General features: G+C 36.5%; 1 protein-coding gene across 1 annotated transcript in view; it reads right to left on the reverse strand.

Moving 5' to 3' along the window:
* The window catches only part of afg2a (AFG2 AAA ATPase homolog A), a 153468-nt gene that overhangs the window by 52218 nt on the left and 75492 nt on the right, over positions 1–25758 (reverse strand). The window lies entirely within an intron of this gene.

A 25758-nucleotide genomic window follows, 5' to 3' on the forward strand; every position in this document is an offset into this window, starting at 1 on the left:
CCTACCTCTTCCTGAAACATTTAAAGCATTTGCCCTGTTTTTTTTTTTTCTTTTTTAGAGTTGTAGGTTGATGGTATCCTAAGTCTGTAACCTAGTAAACCAGTGTTGATGTATTCATCGATACAGACTTCAAAGAGGTTTTTTACATCGCTCTGGATAAGGAAGTCTATCAAATGGCATAAATGTAAATGTAATTTATTTTGATCAGTAAATTCCAGCATCCTAACAGTCAAAGATACAACAAGCAAAGTGAAACGTTTACATTTATAAACTTTACTAGCAGATTTAGCTTACAGGATTTGATGATTTGTTTTTGATTGATTAATATACTTTCTTGAAGGTGAACAAATACATAAAGAATTTGAGTTTTTTGGAAAATTACAAACCATAACAAAGTTAAAAGTACTGAAAAAGTAACTAAAACTAAAAGGAGAATTCATGCTAATACTTTTTGCTTTATGTCCTTTCCTGTTACTCTGTTGTTGTCAGAATAACTAGCATACTTCATGATCATTTAGGAGATGAGTGTCACAGTGTTGTCAGTATTTAATCCCCTTAAGACTACCTTTCAAATGTTGCTTAGTTCTGCTTTTGCACTGTAAAACTGGTGCGTCAAAGTAATAGAACGCTCAGAGTTGTGTGTTATCGCTAATAACATCAGGAATGTGACAATCTGCAGCCACTGGATCATAGCCGTGATGTTTTTCCCCATAAAACAGGCCACTCGTTCTCCATCATTCTGCCAAATGATGTTATGTTCTCCACAGCTGTTTGGCTGGGGCAGGTGTGTGTGTGTGTGTGTGTGTGTGTGTGTGTGTGTGTGTGTGGTGTGGGATTTGGCCGACAAGGAACGAAGGAATTCGGAAGACAAAACGGAAAGAGGGCAGACAGGAGGGAGGGGAAGAAATGGATACGGTTTGGAGATAAGCCGATCCCTTAGCAACGGCCTCGCAGTCACGACAAGAGCAAACACACACACACACAGTGCACCTGGTCATTGAGTGAGCTTGCTGTTAGGCTGCAACTGCATGTCACGCTACTCAACATTACAGAATTACTCCTGTTCTTTGCTAGATTTCAGAGTAAGCATTAACATATTTGTTGTTGTTGTTTGTTGTAGCAAAGCCAAGTTTGTGTTCCATGTCTCTTTTAACACACACTCTTTTAACACAATATAGAATTAACATTCATAATCACTAATAAGAAGTTAATTTTATGGTATTTCACAGACACCCTTAACCAGGCAAATTCTATTTTATCTTGTTTTTTTAACTGAGAGTTGAGAGATTTGCCCAGCAGTGGCAGCTAGGTGGACATGGGGATTCGAGCTCATAACCTTCTGATCAGTAAGGCCTCACCTAAAGCACTGAGCTACCACATTTCCAAGTTAAAAATCTGTAAAATATTTAACATCATTCCCAACAACAATAATAAGCTGCTTTCAGATTTTCAAAAAAAGAGAGAGAAAATCAAAAAAACAAAACAAAACATTAAATTAACATTAAAATAGCAATTAATTATCTACAGTTTTGCCTATTTTTTTCCACTATACAGCTACAGTTTACTTTACAAACCCATTCACCCCATGACATTTTTATAATATTCACATGATCCACAGAGGCTTGACAATCATTGGAAGAAGAAATTCATTGAGGAAAATACACAATAGACAAGACTATGTTTTTTAACTATTAATTGATTTATCAAGAATTTCCTATTATGTGATTAGTATAAACCAAATATATGATTATTAGACTTATTTCTAAACACTCTTACAGTATGTTCAATAATTAGGCTATCAATTTAGCTCATTTTAAGCAGTTATTTGTAGAAAGAAAATTTAAATAGATTTTTTAATCTTATATTATTTTAATTTACACCATTCAGTGTAGCTAATTTTAAGTTTAAAGTTAGCTAATTTATTCTGTTATTTCTAAAAAGAAGCTACTTGTAGAAAAAGGCTAGAAATTAGTATAAATTAATAATCTTATGTCTATTTTTTTAAGATCTTAGAAAATTCTCCATAAATATGTTTAAATTTAAAGTTATTTAAATTATTTTTATCTACTAAGACGACATTTTATTTGTAGTAAAAATATCATTACATAAAAGAGGTTTAAAAAAGTTTAAAAGAGGTATCATCCTCCAAATCACCTAAACTTAAACATTTATGATTTTTTTAAATAATTCCTACGATTCTTACGCATTTATCAGATAACAAGCCTAAATAAAATTCACCCAGTGGAAACGGTAATTCAAGTAAGGGGAAAAGACACAAAATGTGAAAGTCACACATTTGAGGTTGCTTTCACTTTCATCTAGTAAACTCGCTACCATGCAATATTAATTACAATACTTGGCACACCAAGCAGCTAGCAGAGTAAACACAAAGTAAGATCTATTTATTAGCTCTAATATACAGATGAAAAAAACAAAATTGAACAGATTTAATTATAGAAATGTATAACTGTGATTCTAATATTGGGGTGCAATTTAGCTCTTTTAACTTGTGAAACTTAAAGTAAAGGTTTTATTATTTTGCAACAGTGAAATAAAAAAATAGATAAATCTCGTTGTCTTTTTTCTTTATAAGTTTCAAAACGACTCTTAAATCATTAACAGTATTGAAAGTGACATTGATGTATTGAATAACCAAATAGCTAACTAGCTAACATTGAGGATTTTCTAATAACTAACTTTAAATATGTTGTTGATTTAATTTTGGTTAAAGGTTTGTAATTTTGATGTGACCTCATCAGTCAATTCTCAAAATATCAGAAAACTAAGAATTGTATTTTCTAAGATCACAAAAAAAAAACCAGATTTCTAACATTATTCTACTCATTTCAATCTTTAGATTTTAAATCGGAATATTTTGCTTCTTTCTAGAAATTGCAGAAAATTTGTTAAATTTATATTTAAAACCAGCCATGTTTTAAGCTTGTACTTTTATATTTGAAGAAAGTTTTGCTTTTTTAGTAAGTAAGTAAAGAATGTTTACATATGAGTATAATAATCATAAATTTGGTTTATTCTATAAAACAAATCATATTTAAGCTATTTTTACTTGTTAAGTGTTCCAAGAGCTATTATATTGAGAATGAGAAACAGAAATAAGGGACAGATCTGGGTACTTATTTTCATAGGTATGAAGTTAGTCATCCATATGTAAATGTTGAATTTGCATATAAGCAAAGCTGGATGGAAACTGCACCAAACACTCTGAACCTGGTTTATCTGATCAGAGGAAAGTGTGGAGTATGGTGTATGTTTCAAGACAAGATGTGATAACGGGTGATGGAAACAAGAATGTTTGGAATAAATTATGCCTTAGCAAACAGTCACATTTTCCTTTCGTCTACCACTGCAGAAATTTACCCCACATTTGCTAAACATTTAGATGGAAACTTACCCTGATTGGATGCAGAGCAACTAATTCAGTGTTGAATTCTCGGTGACTTCCTCTCTCTGACTCACTTTTGAACACAAAAACAAAATATCAAGACCTTTCTGTAGTAATGATTAATATTCCTGGTTGAATGCTAAGAATTTTTTTAGACAAACTGCATGCTTTAAGAGAAAATGCAGCAGTGAAATTATCACCATTAAATAGAGAAATGTTTTTTTTTCTCTTATTATTATCATTATTATAAAATTATATGAAATTGAGCAATTCTGTGGAAGCTTTTAATATTAAAGGCATAAGTATTTCTCAAAATCTGCATTTTGTTTTTGTTGTTGTTGTATTTTAGTACAAATATCTGAATTTCTAGATGACCTACAATCCCAAACACCGACAAATAACCTGGACTCACACATACACACATGTACACATGACCATAACAAGTTTTTGTGATGTTTGCACATCTTATAGACATATCACATGCATACCGACTTCCACTATGTTTCTGACCTAGCTAGCATGTAGTCATGGTGCATCCTTTATTCTGACCATAATGTAGTATTCCAGCAGACCAACATTCAGCAACATTCAGTCGGGTTAAGCGGCTGGTTAATTGGATTTCCTGAATTCCCTGTGCAATTCTCTTTAAATTTAATTTGTATAGTGCTTTTAATAAACATTGTTACAAAGCAGATCCCTAATGCAGCAAACCAGAGGCAAGGAAAAACTTGAGATGACATGAGGAAGAAACCTTGAAAGGAACCAGACTCCAAAGTAAACCCCTTGGCTTCTGGGTGATGCTGGAGAGTGGAATTAGAAAATATTTCTCCTCACTAAGTAGTCAATCAGTACTGTGTATCCTCAGTAGATTCCTGGTCTTTAATACCATTCAGATTATGCAAAATCAACTGAGTGTATTTCATTCTTGAGTAAAAATGTGAGAATTTTTTTTTTTGATAACATCAAGCAATAAGTCCATGCTTTTAGGCTTGAATAGAAAACACACTTAAAGGTGGGGTCTCCCACCTTTTTTTTTTGAAAGCCAACGTTGACATTTGAAATCACCAAAACAAACACGCCCCTAAGCCAAATAATCCTCACCCCTGTATTGATAGCCCCGCCCACACATACATATGCAACCCAGGCAACTAATGGAAAGAAATGTGTCTTTATCATAGCTGAAGGGAAGAACAATACGATTGCAGATAAACAAACAAGCAAAAATGACACACAAGCATAATCATGTAAAGGACGGCCTATATTAGTTCTGTGTAACAAAGCAAAACCAACGTTACTCACCTATCGAGAAGGAAAAATGCACCTCAGCGTCTTAAGTAAAGTTGGTCGCATATTCACAGATTGGAGTTTCCCGAGTCAATAACTCCTGAGCTAAACGCTGTTACTAGCAAAATGCGGTTGTAGCTGCCTCTCTACATTACTACGATAGAAAAGAGGTGTTATTTGTGTAGTAACAGTGTTTAGCTCAGGAGTTATTGACTCGGGAAACTCCAATCTGTGAATATGCGGCCAACTTCCCGCTCCTTCAGTTCTCTCCAGCGCTGGAAAGCTGATCCTATATTAACACGTCCTACTTCTTGCCTTATCGTAAGCCTTACTTCGTTTCTTTCTTTGTTTTTATCCTCCATGTCAATGCTAAAACCGCTTTCTGCTAATGTTACACATGCACACTGAACACTCTCTCCGCCCATATTGACAAGACCCGCCCCTTTCTGCTCATTGGCTACACGTTTGTTTTGATTTTTGTTTATTATTCAACCCGACTCAGGTTTCTGAAGCATTTCTCCAAATTCGGAGACCCCACCTTTAAGTCTGTTACTGTAGGGTTGGTAAAAAAACGGTACCCCGAGTTTTGTTGCACCAAATTGTGCTGTGATTCTCGTGATTGAAAGTGAACGCAACTCATACTCGGGCCACTTGGTCCAGATTATGGAACAATGCAGATGATACGGGTGATGACATCATTAGTTCCCATTAATAGAAGGGGAATGTTGTAGGACACACAAGAGGTGAGGTTGCGTAACTTACTCTGCATAATAGCATTATACTAATAAATAAAACACACAAATATGGCGAGTTGATATGGTTATGTTAACTGTGTGCATTTGTGAGAATGTAAGATAAAGGCACATGCGGCGTCAATTGAGTCTGAAATCAGACCGATGCTGTAGGGGTGGTGGGAAAAACAGCACTCAGCTTTGGATAGCAACATTATCAATGTGAAGACCACGTCCTAATACAACAAAAAGTGGCAGCGAAAATTGCTCGTATTATTAGATACTGTCTGCTTTATCTTTTTTGTCTGTTTGGAAGAAATGGAACAAATCAACAGCAGGATGCTTTCTATCCACCTAATATTATGCGGATGTTGAATTTGCGCATGAGAAACCCTGAATGGAGACGCTCGCATGGCTAGTTTATGACCGGAAAGGCCAAAGGTCAAACCTTGAGAGAGACAGAGAGAGAGAGAATGCACAGCATTCTTTAGGCAAGAATCTCGCAAGAGGAAAAAAAAAGGGGGCCACGTCTCACACAAATAATCAGATGAGCTCCTACGCTTTTTTTTTTTTTTTTACATCTATTCCTCTTTCTTCCTCTCGTCACTCTCTCTCTCTCCCACTAAAAACTGCAGTTCCTCTTGGTTGAACTATAATGACAGACTCAGAAATACTTTTAGCCCATACTGCTTTCCTCTTCCGCTTTGAGGCTTCGCTCTCTCTCTCCCTCTCTTTCGTTTTCTCTCTCTCCCTCTTTTTATTACCTCTGACAAAATGGCCTTGAAAGAAACCGTGAAATTCAGCCTCTATCCCAGACCCTAGAAGTCATGTTTAGTTGTATTTACTAGAACTTCAGTCACTTTAAGATAGTTGTAGAACAGAGCATAAGTCTTGTTGATAACTGATAATGTAAAGAATATGAATCTTATAGCTATTAAAAATAATAAAAAAAAATGTTCACAAGATGTTGTAATGCCATTGATTCTTCTGGCCTCATGCCACATTTCCTCTGAATATCAAAACAAAGTAAAAACATTTGCAACCATTTTGTTCCAAACTAAACAAGTGCTACAATAATGAGTAGCTTTTATACTGAAGCTGAAACCTATATGTTTAGTATTTGTTGCATACCAAATGTCTAGAAAAGACATACAATAGACCGTGGTTCAGCAACTAGCGGAACTAGCAAAACATTTCAGCAGACAAAACCAAGTACTTATAAAATATTGTAGCAGAAGAGATAAACATATAAAGAGAAAAAAACAAAACAATGTATGAATCATTGCAGCTTCCATAGCAGATCCTCTCCTCGCTTATCCAATCACATCCATTTATGCAAATTACTTATCTGGAGTCTAGCTAAAGGGCTAGAGACTCAGCTAGCTCAGCTAAGTCTGTAACATTTTCACGGACCTGAACTGATTTTTTCACTTCATTTGATATCTTTTTATTGAGATTGGATAACTGGTGAACATGTTTTTACAAGGAAATTATGACAACACTAAAACATTTAAATACAACAGACAGAAATATGTGTCAATCCTTCACACGTCAAATACAAACAGAGTTGGACCTTGTAACGTGAAGCACAACTATGAAACAAAACATAACCCCAGTGATTTGTCTGTATATACTGTGTATATAGCCCAAAGATAATCACTAAAAGTTTTAGTTAAACCTGTGAGATCTTCCTGCTAGGATTTTCTTGCTAATCTTTCAATATGTTGCGTTCCTTATTTCGACATCCTGTTTCTTTAAGCATGTGATAGTTATTGTAACTTTCAGGGTGTGTATCAATATAAGTATATATAAAAACCCATTTATCAACGAAGCATGTGTGTCACACACTGATGCCTGGCCATATTTCTTTCCTTCTGATGGCTCTTTATGATATAATAGCAATAAAATTTTCCCCAAGAGACATCTGGTTACCGTATTAAGAATCTTACAGTGACATTAAAGGGAAGGTACGGTGCCTAAAGTCAATCTCACACACACACCTACACACACACACTTAAAAAATTCATGTACATTATCTCCCATCTCCTTCTAGCATAGGAAGCTATCAAGGTTAATTTCCTGCAGCTCAGATAAGATCGACCAATCACATCCCAGCACCGGGGGTCATTCTATTAGCTGGGCCAATCAGAATGCAGAGAGATGGGGGCTCGAGCTGATGATATCCACAGATTCCTGGAAACCTGGAACGGATGGAAGACACAGGAAATGAGTGTGGGTGTGTGTGTGTGTGTGTGTGTGTAGGGGTTGGTTAAAACACATCGTAAAAACGTTCCTTACACAGACAGAAAGAGATGGAACGATGGAGAGTGAGAGAGTGAGAGAGATGAGAGAGAAGAAACAGAATAATAAAGAGACCGAGAAAAAAAAAAAGTGAGACAAAGGAAAAGATGCATAGGTCAAAATAATGTTTGAATCAAGAAGACTCAAGATGGACACACAAACACCTCATCTTTTCTGCATTGTTTGAACCTCTCTCTCTCTCTCTCTCGCTCTCTCTCTAACAACAGCATTTATCATACCACACATTTGCAATGTTAAATCACAGGGATATCCACATGGTGTGTGTGTGTGTGTGTGTGTGTGTGTGTGTGTGTGTGTGTGTGTGTGTGTGTGTGTGTAAATGAGCTCTTAAGTCGGAATCATACTCAGTGCTGCTCCCTCATTTCCGCTAACAGAACATTTTTCAGCACTTGAAGGTTTATCAAAGTTTCCGGCCACAGCTTCACCGCGCATGTGCTTGTGTGTGTGTGTGTGCCGATGTGTCTGTGTGTATAAGGTTTCTGGAGAATCTGTGTCAGCTGTGAAGCGAAATCTTGCTTAAAAGTTCAGTACCTGGAAATGCAGGGCACACTTTTCAGTGTGTGTGTGTGTGTGTGTGTGTGTGTCTCTCTCTCTCTCTCTGATATATATTGTATACATTCATTTCTGACAGATGAAAATGATCCTAAAGCAATATTTATAAGAATAAAATTTTTCAGTTTCTGAAAAATATCTTCCACAGCTAACACCAGAAACCCCTCTTTTTCCTCTGCCCTGTGTGTGTGTGTGTGTGTGTGTGTGTGTGGATGTGTCTATGTGTATAAAGTTTATGGAGAGTCTGTGTCAGCTGTGAAGGGAAATCTACACTTTTCAAACTTTTCACTGTGTGTGTGTGTGTGTGTGTGTGTGTGTGTATGTGTGTGTGTGTTTGTGTGGTTCTTGAGGGACTGTTTGTTTTTTACCTGGGGGAAAAGGTACCTGGGGGAGGTCTCAAGTACTTTTAATATAGAATGCATGCCATGCATTTCCTACATTACTGTCTTTAGATTATCTGTGTATTCAGCTTTGTATGTGGTCTATAGGAACCGGTCACAAAGCAGTCTTTCGGGGACTACACTTACACTAGAAAGAAAATGCAATTATAAAAATGTAATTTTTAGGGTTTGTGTGTTTGTGTGTGTAAGTATCATTTATAAAAAAGTGGAAACTTTTTTTTATCCATTTTTAGGAACATTTGAATGTTGCTAACCATCCACATTACTTTAATTATAGCAGCAGTTATTTCCTCATCCGCTGCTCTCTGGAACTTGAAAAGTCAAAAAAGGTAAATTTAACATTATAGAGATTGTTTGGAAGTAAAGGTAAATGTAATAAATGTAAATATAACATACATTTGTTGGTTAAATAACAACACATTAGACTACATAAGAATAGATGAAGAAGAGAAGTATTATTAGTCTGATATTTCTCTTTATGAGTGTTGTTTCATTTTGATTTGATGTTACATGTCAGTTGGAGTTTGTGACTCATGGTTCAACACACGTCCCGACACCTTTCACACCATCACCTCCACATGTTCACTGGTTTAATATGATATTAATGACGTATTTGAAAACACCGATGGAATGTTATATGATCTTGTGGAACACACAGACACACACATATACACACACACCAATATCAGGCAACAAGACTAAAACTACAGAAGAGAAGACAGAGAGACACTGTGTGTGTGTGACTAATATTTACCATCATAATAGGAATGCATGACATTTTAAATGCAAAGTGGTGTGTCTGTCTGTGTGTGTGTGTGTGTGTGTGTGTGTGTGTGTGTGTGTGTGTGTGTCACAGTGGTCAATGTGTTTTCTCAGTGGGGAGTTAAGAGAAACAGGATCTCAGCCAAGCAAGAGGAAATAAGGCCGGTCGGGACTTGCCTGGCATTATGTTTGTGTGTCCAAACAAGATTTATAGCTTGATACAGGAGACAGCAGAAGAAGCAGCTTGGACATTTGCCCACAGATCCACCAAGCATGCCAAGGACACTATGCTCAAATGCAAGAGTGAAGTTTATTATTAGTAGTAGAAGTTGTAGCAATAATTTTTGATCATTTTAGACTTTTGAGTAGTGTGATTACAGTCATGTACATCAGGTGTTGTGTGTTGTGTTTATCAAAGAACATTCACTTTTCTTTCATAATTATTGAAGACTCCATCAGTTAAAACTTCATGGGTCACACTATTGAAAACTATTTAAACATTCACCATGATTGAAGAAAGAAATAACGTATAAGATCAGTACTTTAGAAAAGTTTCAGATTGTAATTAGGAAGTGAAGGCATGTACAGTATTAACCCTAGGCAATGTACAAATTCCTCACTGTCGTTAGCGGTTAGCGGTGTGAAAGTTTTGATGGATGTGATCGATTTAAAAGGTAACAACTGAACAGAATCAGGGCAACAGTTATAAACTCATTATTATTGATAGAAAATAGATCATCTTTATATCATTAATTGTCTTACATACATACATACAGACACATACATACAGACACATACAGAACTAAGACTGAAGTTGCATTCAAACACCCAAACGCTGTATTAAACACAATGCCAAAAGCATTCATGATGTACAAACACACACACACACACACACACACACACACACACACACACATGACTATCTTTGGCTAATCATTGAGGGAGGAAGTTATCTAGGTATAATGACACCAGCCTGAAAGAGACTTGAATACTTGTGTGTGTGTTTGTGTGTGTGTGTGTGTGCTAATTTGCTAGCAATTGGTGGGTAAAATGCAACGCATCACCTGCACCACAGAGCCTACAGCAAAACACTGCGATCAGACCACAGCACGCACACACGCACACACAATTACACACACACACACTCACACACACACACACACACACACACACACACACACACACACACTCTGGTGTAATGAAAGGCTAATTGTGTTGGTGAAGGATGGAGTAAGAGTGGAAGCATGTGTATAATTATGTGTCGTTCCGGTCCAAGTGTGTTTGGAAATGGCTCGGAACTCAACGTCCGGGAATTACAGTAATTAGCAGCGAAAGCTAATTAGCAGAAACACAGCAAAACAAAGCAAAACAGTGTGTGTATGTGTGTGTGTTAGTGGTTTTGTATTTAGCTTTTAATGGGGACCAGTCACACAGCAGTTTATGGGGACCAAGCATATTTCGGGGACAAAGCTGCTGGTCCCCAAAAAAGCTATTAGAAAGGCCTTAATTTTTAGAATAGGTCATAAGGAAAACATTCTGTGTGTGTGTGTGTTTTATTCCTCTTGTAGTGCAGCAATTTGCTGAAATTGCAGATTAATTAATGAATGATTTAATGATTAGTTACCTTTAAAGTTTTTGAAACTTCCACGTAATAATAGTACCTTCAATTCAATTCATTTCATTTTATTTGTGTAAGCACAATGGACATTCTGGAATATAAACTTCTATAAAATGTTGTTCTTTCACTATCCTGTTTTTTCTCTCTTTTAAAGTTATTAAGACTTTCTTAGATTTCATGTTAAGAAACTTCAGCTTAAGAAACCTCTCTGTCCTGAAGAATTCCCCGTATCCTAAAATTGAAGCTTAAAGCTTTACTTTTAACTGTTACATAGCAACAGTCATAAAAAAAAGCTAAATTAACATTTATTCACATAAAATCAATAAATTGGCACAAGTCCCTGTATCAGTTACTATAGAAACAATGTGGTTTTAAAACAGTGGTATTAATATTGTGATTTGCTCTTAACAGCAAGCACTTCTGTCAATCAGCACCTTAAATCGGAATCGAGAATCTGACAAAACCGTCATATAATACTGTATGTACCTTGGATATCAAGCTGTACAAACAATTCAAATTCCACACAGTGAACACGAAGTAAATATTTTAGAAAATATTAACATTTTCCTTAGTTGTACAGTAATTATACTCCGAATCGAAGGCTAACCAAATTTCTAACTACATACTAAGTATGAGGGATGGGTTACAACTTGTAACTTGTAAGTAAATGCAATTTTATTCATTTTTATATAGAATCCTAAACATGAACATGTAATGAAGCATCAACAATATTAAAGCTTCATTTCTGCAGCTCCATATATATATATATATATATATATATAATATACACCAGACACCAGATGTGTGTGGTTTTGTCTGGACCAGAACTATAACTTTTGTGTGTGTGTGTGTGTGTGTTAACGTTCCAACCGACACCTGTGTTCCAGGAGGGGGTTGTGGAGATTGGAAACACCTCCATATTTTTTTAGGGGAAAAAAAGCAGAAGAAAAGAAGAAACTAGAAAAGACTGGAAGCCCACAGAGCTTTTATATTTTTAGACTCTTATTATCGCTGCAATCGGTTTCCGCCACCACCGTGCATTTCTAAAAAGGTGAATAAAAGAGGAGGAACATGACTAATATTCCTGTAAAGACCAATCAAGCGTTTGATTGAAGCAAAACTCTGAACTATTATGAGTCTCGATAGTCAAGACGCTGTAGTAAAGTAAAGACCAAACAGCTGGTTCCACTTTTCCTTCTTCCTCCATCCCTTCTCTCTCTCTCTCTCTCTCTCTCTCTCCCACTGTTTGAATCTGATCTGATCTCGAATACTTTCTCTTTTTATCTTTTCACCTACTTCAACACCTTAGAAGTTTCAAACAGGTGCCTAAAATAAGAAATGTTCAGAACTTAGAAACTAGAATTAATTTACTGATTGCAAAAGGATTCTCATAATGCACATAAAGCTTTATAACCCATACTGAGAACCCTATTTAGGTCAAGCAGTTTTACTATCAGTTTCCACAATCAGTCACAGCTGGGCAGTGATGGATTGTGGTTTCACTGAACTTTCAACATGAAAAGTTCTGTACTGTATAAATAAAGATTCTTACAATTTTACTTGTTGAAATTCTGACAGTTAAATTAAACTACACTACAGTTATTTTGCATTATTGTCAGAATCTTTAATCTTTAATATTATCACTTGGCTTAACATGGACAGCCAGGAGATACATGGGATACATGGGGTATCACTTAGAAGTCATAAAGTTGGACTGCAATCACCACAAACAGTTTATTCTCCATCAATAGATAGTTCAACAAAATCACTTCAACAAAATAGCTTCAACTTCATGTCAAAGCAAATCAACTTCCTGATTACGCATTTTCACTTTTTGATCATATACCATATAAACTGAAGAGAAATCAATTATTGTTGAACTGTCGGATGTCACCCAAATGAGGATGAGTTCCCTTTTGAGTCTGATTTATTCCTCATAACCTCCCAGGGAGTTTTTAATTTGCCATTGTCATCTCCGGCTTGCTCATTAGAAACATTCATTCATTCATCTTCTACCGCTTATCCGAACTACCTTGGGTCACGGGGAGCCTGTGCCTATCTCAGGCGTCATCGGGCATCAAGGCAGGATACACCCTGGATGGAGTGCCAACCCATCGAAGGGCACACACACACTCATTCATTCACTCACACACTAGGGACAATTTTCCAGAGATGCCAATCAACCTAACATGCATGTCTTTGGACCGGGGGAGGAAACTGGAGTACCCGGAGGAAACCCCCGAGGCACGGGGAGAACATGCAAACTCCACACACACAAGGTGGAGGCGGGAATCGAACCCTGACCCTGGAGGTGTGAGGCGAACGTGCTAACCACTAAGCCACCGTGCCCCCCTTATTAGAAACAAATGTATCTATTTATAATTTACTTTAATTCCTGAATTTATATACTTCTCTAAAGCTGCATTTGAGTAAAATATCTCATGTAGAGAAATCTTACTCAATAACTAGAATGTAGCTCTTGTTCTGGATGTTAGAAGAAGGGCATTAAATGATTTGCCTTGTATACAGCATTACTGTCAGAGCTGCTGTTGTTGAAAATTAACACCTTTAAATTTAAGTAATCATCAGCTCCGTGGTATAAATATACTTCATCACACCCATGTACCTCACCTCCAACAATGACCACACCATAAAAATGTTCTTCCAAGACTTATTAGAATGAGCTATTTCTTTATTTTATCTCCCAAAGCAGAGGGAAGTAACCCTGTACAAAACTGAAACTAATAAGAAACCTGTTTTTCGCCCAAGATTCAATAAAGAAATCGTCTACAGAATTTTTCCTGTTTGACAAAATTGGCTAAAATTTGGTGTCAGGTCACATTGTGTTGATGTTCATCCAAACAGCATGTTCCCCAGCTCTCATGTTTCCTCATCTCTAACTTGAGAATGAAGTCATAAAACTAAAATTTGATCAATACTGTATGTCTCTCCACAATTTAGATCAATATTAGTCTGACGAATTTTTTTTAATTCCAACTAATTTTTATGAGTTAGCATTAGATCCAAAAGGTTATTTATCTGTAACATTAATATGTTTAAATCACCATTACATTGGATGGAAAACTTGGTAAAACAAGCCAGAAATTAACGTTTTTGGCAGGACGTGACACAATTGGGAAATAAATTTACGTTTTGATTATAAACAGAAATATGTTAAAAGTATCAAATATATTTAGAGCATAATGGTTCTTCCAACCTTCAAGAGGTTCTTCAGAGGTCTGTTTTCTTAAAGAGACTACCTATCTCTGTTATGATTATGGAATAATATTAGCATGCAGGCATTTGTTTCTGATTTAGCTGCATCTGAAACATCAGTAGCAGGACGCCAGCCTGAGGCATGTTTGCTTTCTTCTAGCATTTTCTTTCTTTTCTTTTCTTTTCTTTTTTTCTTGTGTGCATGTTTATTACTCTTCCAGTATAAGCCCTGGGTTCAAAGTAGCCTAAGAAGAAAGGAATGAAAGAGATGAAAAGCAGCCCTATAACATGTTTTACACATTTTCACCATCACAAAATTGAAAGCTAAATGAATTGCAGATACATGCAGGCACTGGGTGTGTATTTCTTTTTTTCCCCTAGATAACTAGGTTGATAAATAAACAATTAGGGGTTTATGTGGTGTTTCCGCTAAAATTACCAACCAAGTAGCAACAAAGAATTATCTGCTGCTGTATATTACAAATGCACAATTTAAATTCTTAATTTAAACATTCATCACAATTGAGCTGGAAATATTTATACAGGAAAAGAATTTACATAAAAAGTTTATTGATATTTGACCAGTAACTTTAAAAACAAAGATCAGTAAGGTAACTGAGCATTTACTTATTTATTTATTTTGACAAAGATGGTTAATTATGGTGTAATTTTGGCACACTTGCATGTCCAACTGATATGTTACATTTGTGCTTTTCATATTGGGTTTTACCAAAAACTATTTTTCTTCAAATTACAATTTATTGAGAATTTATTCAGGCGTTAAACAAGTATGTTTTAATCAGAAGGAACAATATGGTTAGCACTTAGACTTAAAAATAGCCTACAAGCTGCTTTCCCCTATTTTCTATTCTGAAAGCTCTTCAGTCATAGTGTTCACATCGCATAGTCACATTGCAGTGTTCTTTAGTTTCATACTGCAGCATCTTGGGACAGCAGCAGTAACTTATCTGGGTCTTTCTTACCTAGTTTTCTAAACACTCAGAATTCAGACATAATACTCCATTGGTGTCCTGATTTTAGCCTACTGATCTTTAGCTTCTGTCAAGAAATAAATTAATAAATTATCTATCTATCATCTATCTATCTATCTATCTATCTATCTATCTATCTATCTATCTATCTATCTATCGATCTATTGTAAAAAAAATTAAAAAAAAAAAAAAAGTATGGATATTTGGATGCAGCTAATCTCTACTGGACTTTATGTATGTGGAAGAGGGCTGACAGGACTGAACGCTAAGTGTCTTACACTGCCATGTAATGCAGCATGAACAATTTTAAAAAATATATCTGGCTGGCTCTATACAAGTCTATTTCAGCTGAAAGGAGCAAAAGCAAAAAAATCAAAAGCGCAAATTTGCTTAAATTTAAATTTGTGCAACATCTTGAATCTATAACATTTATATTTTTGTTCTTACAGGACTGAAGGTAGCTGATGCGAATAGACTGAACAAACTCATCTGTAGGCCCGGTGAAGAAGGATGTTGTCTAAGCTACTGGACATCTTAGACAACATCTTCCACCCACTCATTCAACCAAGGTGCTCCACAAAGTGACACAGGAAATCCTTTCTAGTTGTGTCCATCAGACTCAGTAAAACAATATATCTTACTGTGCAACAATACATCTACCTGTATAGTTTTTTAAATCTTACATATATTATCATAGTATATATAAGTCTATTCTTATTTTTGTGACTTGGAGCTGTGAAAACAAACCCAATTTCCCCCAGGGGATTAGTAAAGTATTTCTGATTATGATTTAGTTTGTGGAAGTTTTTTTTTTTTTTTTTTTTTTTTTTTGTAGAATTTTCAAAAATGTTTCAAATTTTTAAAAATCCCAGATTTTCAGTGTAGTCTGAGACTTTGGGTCTTACTGTATGTCTTGCAGGATGTACTGTCCCCTGTTTAATGGTAAGCTAGTGCAGGCAGGTGGGTGGGAATTGGCAAATAACCAACCGAGATGTTTCGCTAGAATACCTGCAAAGCACTGACACCACTGGTTGTAACTAACATCCTATTAAGTACAGAATTATTCTGCTTGAGACCAAGTAGCTACCAATCAAGTATGCACAAGCCCGTAGGTTGAGCTTTCAAGAGCTGGATATCCAACCAATTAAAAAATATATTAAAAAACACATTTAGAGTTTACATTTACATACCTGATGATTTCTGGAATTTTCTTCTCCCCCCATAATTCTTTTGAATGTCAGGATGTACTATGTACCTGAGCTGGGTTTTGATTTGCGTTTGCAAAACATTCCAACATTTGAAGCCTGAAGCCTTTTCAGTGAACTGAATTTGCATAAACGCGACAGGATATCCAGCATTTCTTTTGTTTTGTTTTCTAGTTTAATCCTGCAACTGAGTAATGATTTTTCTGTGCATGTAATTAAGAAGATGTAATCATTGTATTACAGGAACAAGGAATCTGAGTTACTGAGTAGTCATAGAATGTAACTAGTATTATTAAGCTATTGACAGTGCTATGGAAAGGAACGATTAATTTTCTATGACGTATAATTATACAGCTATTGTTACTGCTGGGGAAAAGAAAAATGGTGGTAGGGAGAAAATTATTTTGAAGGGTGGAGGACACTAAATTAAACAAAATAGTTACATGACATTATATTATACAGAAGTGGTTAATTGAGGCTGTGGGTGTGATTATATGTTGGTATGTAAGTAACACAATAGGAAATAGAAAACGGTCGTACTGGTAGTAGCATTGTGCTCTCTGCTTGTTTACAGGTGGATTCTTGTGTAAGGAAATGAAAGCAAGACTCTTTCTACACTGTGAAAGCTAAGAAGAAAAGAACAGGAGCATGCAGTTGCTTTGAAAGAGCCGGTAATAAGAGTAGACTCGGTCGCTACCAGCAGCACATCCACACTTCCTGTCTCCTTTCACATGCTGAAACATGAGAGCTAGACCTTTCACAAAGCTTCTCCAGGCTGATCTAGGATCAGCACTCTTTCTTATATATAATCATCTCTGTTACAGGCAAAGGGCCACATCTGATCCTGGATCAGTTCCATGAGGACATTTGATACTTGCTACCCCAGAGGCTTCGAGAGAGGGGGGTGGGGGTTTCACAAGAAAGAACTGCTGACCTGGAATCAGTATACAAAGATTGAAGATTGTTGTGAGATAGAAATACCCACAGATCTGAGATCAGCAAGTTTAGTTGTTGAATGTGTTGTCTGGCTTAAAGCCAATGAGGCCAAGTTACAGCCAGGACAAAGATACAAAAAAACAGAAGCCATGTTCAGGACAGGGAATTTATCAAACAAACAGAGCTTAGAAAAGAGAAATATTTTCTGTTGAACAATTCTTCGGTATAATGAAGCATCAAAGTATTAAAACTGTTGTTAATGAGTTTCCTATATAGGAGAAATAACAAAAGCAATAAATAACAATTAACTCAGGCTTATCACAGAATCTTGCTAGTCTGTTAGCTAGTTGCATTTACTGCTTGTGTTTCTTACACTGAATAAATCTCCTCATGAAACTAGTTAACCACATTTTGTGTATTTGCTAATTCTATTTTAAAAGAAACTTAACCCTGTGTAAACGTTTTCAATTTTATATATATATATATATATATATATATATATATATATATATATATATATATATATATATATATATATATATATATATATATACACTGTATATAATGCTGTATATAATGTTGTATATAATATATATATATATATATATATATATATATATATATATATATATATATATATATATATATATATATATATATATATATATATGATACATACTCGCTCTTCTGTTGTCTGTTTGGATATTGGCTATTAACTGTGACGAGTCTTGAAATTTCTTTTATATATATATATATATAAGTATGTATCTAAACGACAGGGATTGGAATAAATGTGTAATACACATTTAGCTAATACACATTGTCACACTCCACATTTATAGGAATTACAGAGAAAAAACTATTCTGCTTCAATAAGTTCCAAAATATGTATTGAATATTTAGACCAACGTGTTTTTTTGTTTGTTTGTTTCTTTACTAGCTTTCTCTTTGTTAGCTTGTCACAGGTCGTGTGTTGGTGTGTAGTGACCAATTTCTTTAACAATTGTTTAAGATCAAAAGTAATCAAAATGTTTCTAAAGTTAACTAACAATACTACTAACAAGCTAATTAGTGTTAATCGACTAGATTTGCAAAGCAAACTACCTGTATTAGCTGGAGTATGATACTTTACTATACTTAGCAGATGCTGTTTTTGCATATCAGAGTGTAAATCGGAGACTAACTGCAGGTAAGAATCGAAATCGAAGTGAGTGAGGAAATGAAGAAAAGTCTGACCACACGTCCATATTTTGTAGTGAGATATTGAAAATTTGTCAATGTGGTTGATTTGTGAATGAAGTAAATTTCAGACGCTGATCATGTCTTGGCTTTTCAATTCTAGCCAGTCTAAGGGGGAAATTGTGTAGGTTTCATTTTTGGTTAAAGTGTTCTCTAAAATAATGTGATTTATTTGAGTTGATTGGAGATCAGACATTTGATTCGTGTGTGCTCAGTGTTTTTCCCTGCTGAGTTGGTCGTGGTTAAGAAGAGGAAAAAAAACTGTTTGGACGACTGTGGCGCGTCCATTTCATTTGGAGGCCCAAAATTTAAATACGTTCTGCAGAAGGAGAGTGGGCGGGGATCCAAGAAAAAACTTTAGACTCTCTCTCTGTCTCTCTCTCTCCAGGCAAACCGCTAATCAAAAACTTCCTGCTCTCCGGACTTTTCCATTCAGCTCCACTGAAGCGTGGACAGCGTGCTCAGCAGCCAAACTGAAATTCGACTCAAAGTGTGTGTGTGTGTGTGTGTGTGTGTGTGTGTTTGTGTGTCTGGTGCCCTGGCTTCTCCTCCTCCATTGCAAAGCATTCATCTGCCCTAAATATTCCCAATGTGATTCTGTCTGTGATTTTGGTGGTATAGGGACTTTGGTGTGTGTGTGTGTGTATGTGTGTGTGTGTGTGTAAAGCAGGATGAGAAAACCATTCAAGTTGGGTTCTGATTGCAGTGCTCCGTTCCTCAGGGTCCTGTCATTAGTAGGCCACATAAATCGTCACTTCCCAAAATGTCTGTTAGAAAGAATACAGGAAATATTCTTCTGGATAGCACATATTCTACATCCTGAAAGAACTTATAGTCAACCTCCTGCAGGCTCTAGCACACGCTACGTAGCCGCATAGATATCATGTGCACTACGGTTTGTAGCACACTAATCTAAGGAACACAAGGAATATGGGCAATATGTGGATTTGAACACCATCAGTTTACTATGGACACACAAACACACACAACAGTAAACATCAGAAATGCATCACAGCTATTATTCCACTTTGGAAATGTCTCAAACCTCATATCTGATTTACTGTATCTGCTACACAGACATCAGTGTGGACACGTCCCAAAAAACACAACCTTTCCACTATATAGACCACATTATGGATTCATCCCAAACCACACAACTTATTTACTCTATATGCCACATAGACATTAGTCCACAATGGACACGTCCCAAGCTATACACTTTTACTCACTCTGTAGGCCACATAAACACCATTACACACAAGTGTGGACATGTCCTAAACCAAACTCTCATCAAACAACTACTTCCTATTTAATGCATTCTATAAATGAGTATAAACACCAATGCATTATGGGTATTCTCTATCTATCTATATTGTTTTAGACAATTTCATCTTTCAACCTGAACTATTCACCATTCCAGACCGCATACAGGAGCTGCCTGTGACATCAGTTAGTGAGTTCTAGAAATGTGAATTATTAGAGAATTCTAGAGCTCTTTCCTTTGAGTTAATCAGCATTTTGGAATTCTTCCAGAAGTCTAAACCTATCACCGCCCTCTATTTAATGTAGAATCAGCACTGCTGGAATGAATAGGGCAATAAATTAACCACCCATAGAGGTGTTTGATCTGTCAGGAAATGATGCCCCCTCACCCTTCCCCAAAACACAAAAACACACACACACTCCCCCAGGGTCTGTGGGGTCGTAACGAGCAATGGCTGTGATTAGCTTTAGGCCTCTTTAAAAGAAGAGGACCATTGAAAGGCAACAGCTCAGATCAATAAAGAGGCAATAGCAGGATGTTATCACGCATTTGAAAGACTCACCTGTTGAAGCGGGACTGTTGGGGATGGGGGAGGTTGTTGGGTGGGTGGGGGTTGTTAGGTGGATGGGTGAGATCTCATCTCTCGCACACAGTGAGATGAAAAGAGCTTGTAGAGGATTAGTGGAATCAGCAATACTGTGATCTAACATTCAGGCTTCCAACAGCTGATAGTTTTGTTTCAGCTTTTAAGACCATTATATGGCCCGTGATACATGTTAAATTTCAATGTACACACACACAGCTCCACTCTACTCCACTTTTACACATATAAATACATTGTAATGTGTACATTGGCACCCATAGATCCGCATAAAAGTGATACTAAACATCTGAACACAAACCTACATACTCTAACACAGACTAAAACATGGCACTTTAATACATACTTCAGAATTTAACACACACATACACAATCTTATACAACTTGACATACGTAAAAACTTTCTAACACGCTGCTACACACTTCAAAACAAACTCATACCCCCTAACCCACACTCATATACATACTCACTAACAACCAACAGAAGCTGCTAGAAGTGTGAACAAACCTACACAACGTCTCACACCCAAAACCACTTGTTTAATCCCAGTCATTCGTATCAACCACTTTCGCTACGAATATTGTATGTTGGGTATCTTTGGCCTCCCCTCTTTCTTTTCTTCTTTCGCTCTCTCTTTGTCACTTCCATTCCCCTTTCTCTTTCTTTTTCACCGCCCCCATTTTGACCGGAAAGCAGGACATGCTAAAGCCTCTATTGTTATCCTCTTTACACACACACAGACACACACACACAGAAGCAACCATGCTGAGAGAGAGAGAGAGAGAGAGAGAGAGAGAGAGAGAGAGAGAGAGAGAGAGAGAGAGAGAGAGAGAGAGAGAGGCAGATAGTTTAAGCTGACGGAGGCCGATAGGACTCTGCCCTATCTAATCAAGGGCACTAGGTCACTTCCGAACAACTGGGCAATAAAAGACAACTTCCAGGCCTTTAAAAAAGAAAGAGATATAGATAGATAGAGAGGGGGTAGGAGAATAGGAGGAGGGGAGCAATAAGGAAGTAAACTGAAAAAGCCCACTAGACAGGAACCATCTGGGTGGATGCATTGTCTAATCTTTAAAAAAAACTCCCTCTTTCCAACACAAACACTACATAGATGGTATAATTTTAAGCCTCTACTATTATTCCACACATTTTCCCCAAACTTTAATATTTTTACAGAAAAACACTAAAGGACGCACAAATCTTTTTTCTGATAATTGTCGTCCATCAGTAGACGAGCCCCAAACCACATGCACTGTTCACATTTTACAGGTAGCTAGTTAGCCAGTGTTACACAGTGGGCCTGTCACTGACACATATTAGCAAAAAAGACAGCTAGTAAGCTGCTAACTTCAATAAACAAAGTGGGTTAGAGTTACACAGAAGGTAGATAAATAAAAATAACACATGCTAGCTAGATAAGTGTAGGTTAGTTTAATATGCTAGTTAAACATAAGCCTCTTGTTAGCTAACTTCTAATAAAGGAGGTAATAACAGCTAGTTAGCTACTAATTCCAAAAAAACAAAGTATTGAATGTAGTCAGCTTGGTTGAGTTACACAGAAGTCAGCTACAGTAAATGCTTAACTTGCTTAGCTTTTTAAGCTATGGTCAGTCTGTTAAACACAATAAGATATATAAGATATATAGATAAGCATCTTGTTAGCTAACACTTCTAATAAATCTGATATTTGATGTAGCCAGCTAGCTAGTGCTAGACAGAGATCCTGTCAATGGAGCATGTCAGGAAAATAAATAGTTGGCAATGTAGCCAGCTAACTAAAGCTATACAGAAGATAAATAAATGTTTATGGAGCTTAGCTCTTGGCTAATTTTAATCTGTTGCATTATGTAAAATATTGAACTTATGTATATTGCTAAAAATGAACACTTACAAGCTTAATTTATCCGTTAAATATTTATATAATATTAGTATAACTTCCTGACAGAAATGATTTTAAATTATCTCACTGCAACTACACAGAAACAAATATGACACACTGCAACACACAGAAACAAGTTTTTTTTTGCAAAAAGCCTGGTGTATGATGGGGATGAGGGTGTATTGATCATTTCCTTTGTCCTGCAAGACTGGAGCACAGTGTTTACGTATAAATAGCACAGGAAGTGGCTCTTGTTGGGGTTAACAGCCCCGGGTAGGGGGATGGGGGTGGTAAGGGGCATTGTTTAAAATGGTGTTGCCCCATGATAACACCAAAGACATGCTTTTGTTCTCCCTCTCTCTCTCTCTCACTCTCTCTCTCTCTCTCTCTCTCTCTCTCTCTCTCTCTCCGACACACATCACGTATCTTACTGACTGAATCTGAAGAGATGTTATCTTTAGGCCACATCAGTCATCTTTCCTTTTGTGTGTGTGTGTGTAGGGTTGTGAAATACTTCCTGTATAGATCGCAGTAGAGGCTGCAATCAATCAAGGCATGCTGATGAAAGGAATCACTGAATCAATGAGAAGAACAGACACACACACACACGGCAAAGACGGAAGCTGAGGCCCATTCAGGATGAACTCATTCAGCGAGAGAGAGAGAGAGAGAGAGAGAGAGAGAGAGAGAGAGAGAGAGAGAAAAACCCAGTGAAACTAAGTGAACTGTGAATGCCTCTCACATGGCCTCGCTTTGTATGCCGAGCAGCAAATGTTCCAGCGACCAAAACCAACACAAAGCAGCCCAACACACGACTCAACGGCCAACAGATTCAACGTTTTACCAAACACCAGAGGAAAAAACAGGCAACACACTCCTGCAGTCTTGAGAAAAAAAAGAAAAAACGTTTAAGTTACAGCTACTGAAAGAGAACCAAGAGAACCTCCTCCACATTCACTTCCTGTTTGTCCTAAACCTTTAGTCCTCGGATCAACGACACAAAGAAACTCGACCGACGACTCAACGGATGAACGATTCAGCTCTTAAACGAATACACAGGAAAGAGAACAACACAGAGCTTTAACGTTTTAACATTTACATTTCGCAGAAGGATTTGTCTAAAGCTCTCGCAAAAGTCTGATTGCGGAGTTAGTGGACTTTCTGCTACCTTCAAAATCATCTCTGTTTTGAACCCAAACTCAGTGCATTCACTTTACTCAAGTTTTGTTTTTCAGCTGATTTGATGTTTGCTGTCAATCTGACTGTATTTAGCTATTCTCAGTTTTTGTTTGTATATAAAGCACTTGCTTGTTATTTGTATATTATGTTGTTTTGACATTGTATTACAAATATTTTGATCTGCACATTATAATAAAAACATTTTTTGTCTTAAAATATCTAGCTAGCTAACATTTAAACAAATGAATTTACATAAGTAAATGAATACATAAAGAAATAAAACAACTAACTAAACAAATGTATTAACATATTAAATAAAAATTGTTTTAAAAAATTTAATTGTTTTACAATCAAACGGAAATTAAAAAAAATTATGTTAAATTTAATATTAATAAATAAATTAAATTCAACCCAACACATTGAACACATCCTGGGATTCTAACATTTGTCAATAATATTAAAAAAGCTGTGATTGATCTCACTTCACTAATTTTTGTTTATTTTTACCACAATTCCTGTTACTTGTTACAAATTGTGCCAAAGCAAGCCCTGCCAAAACACACACACACACACACACACACACACACACACACACACACACACACACACACACACACACACACACACAGTAGAATGGGAAGAATGAATTATGCAAGGTTTGGTTGTCCAAGCTGAGTTTCACTTTTGAACTGTTAGTGTGTGTTTGTGTGTGTGTGTGTGATCTTTGTGGTCAGACAAGTTAGCCAGCAAAAGAGAGCTTGTGTGTGTGGTTGTGTGTAGCTTCCTATATGACTCACCCTGTTTCCGAGCGTGCTGGTACATGCAGCAGCCAGAGTGTGTGTGTGTGTGTGTGTGTGGGGAGGTCAGAGCTGTAAATAGCACCTCGAGGAAATGGAGTCAAGTTCTCTTTCCGCTCACAGAGAGTGTGTGGGCGTGAGACACAAAGAAAAACACACACACACACATTGGGGATTTTTGACGCACACTGACTGGATCAACTAAGGAATTTATGAACACTGTGTGTGCGCGTAAAGTATGTGCATAGTTTAAAACGTGTAAGTGCCTGCTGTGTGTAAAATGTGTGTGCTTTGAGTTTACAACCCTGTGTAAAACTGTATTAGTGCGTATTAGATTGTATGCACTATTTGTGCGTGTGTGTGTTGTGTGTGTGTGTAAGCATCTGTAAAGCATTTAGCTGTCTTTGTGTATCTAAAATCACAAGTGAATGATGTGTACTCAAACCTGTTAGTGTGTGTGGGGTGTGTGAAGAGTTTAAATCTGTGTGTGTGTGAAAGCCAAATGGCTCTTCACAGCTCTGACAGGAAATGGGCCACAAATCCACACAAAAGGCTTTTAGTGCGACAAAAGGTGCATTCCTGCGGGGAGAGAAAACACACACACACAGCTCCATTTGGGAGTCATCTCATTGCTGTTGTCTAAGCCACTAAAACAATCTTGTTGTAAAACACAGATTCCTCACAGGCACAAAATGGCTGCTCGATGTTTGCTAAATTTCATTGGACTCGAAACAATTAATAAATGTTTAAATATGTATTTTTAAGTCAAATCAACACTATAAGTATTCCTCAAAACTTTACCGGTCACTTTCCTCTGTTTACATTCTCATACACCAGCAAAAACCAAGCAGCAAGGTGTTAGCATTAGCATAATCTGTGGGCAGTTAAAAGAGTAAATTGTTAGCCTTAGCATAAATTCTCACAGGATATGTTGTTGGCAGTAGCTTAAATCCCAACAGTGCAGTAGAATAAACCTATGGCTTATAGAATTAAGGTTTGATTATAGAGTAAATTGTTACTGTTAGCTTAAATTCTCACAGTATGCTGTTAGCATTAGCATGAACCTATATGTGGGTTATGGAGTTAAGGTAAATTTGATTTAAATTCTTAACCTTTTGCCAAAATCTCCACAGGGCATTGTTAGAATTAGCATAGACTCCAATAGTGCACATTAGCATGAGCATAAATTTCTGCCATATAAAGTGAAGAGAAAACTGTTAGCCAAAATCTCCACAGAACGCTGTTAGCATTAGCTTAGAGTCCAACAGTTCAGTAGTTAGTATTAGCATAAACAGATATGCTAAATGGTTGTTTGATTCTTTCGGAGGTGATTTTTTTGCCTTGAAAAGTGTCTCAGACTCAGATTAGTTATTTGT

This window comes from Tachysurus vachellii, chromosome 18 (genome assembly GCF_030014155.1).
Source record: "Tachysurus vachellii isolate PV-2020 chromosome 18, HZAU_Pvac_v1, whole genome shotgun sequence".
Lineage (NCBI taxonomy): Eukaryota > Metazoa > Chordata > Actinopteri > Siluriformes > Bagridae > Tachysurus > Tachysurus vachellii.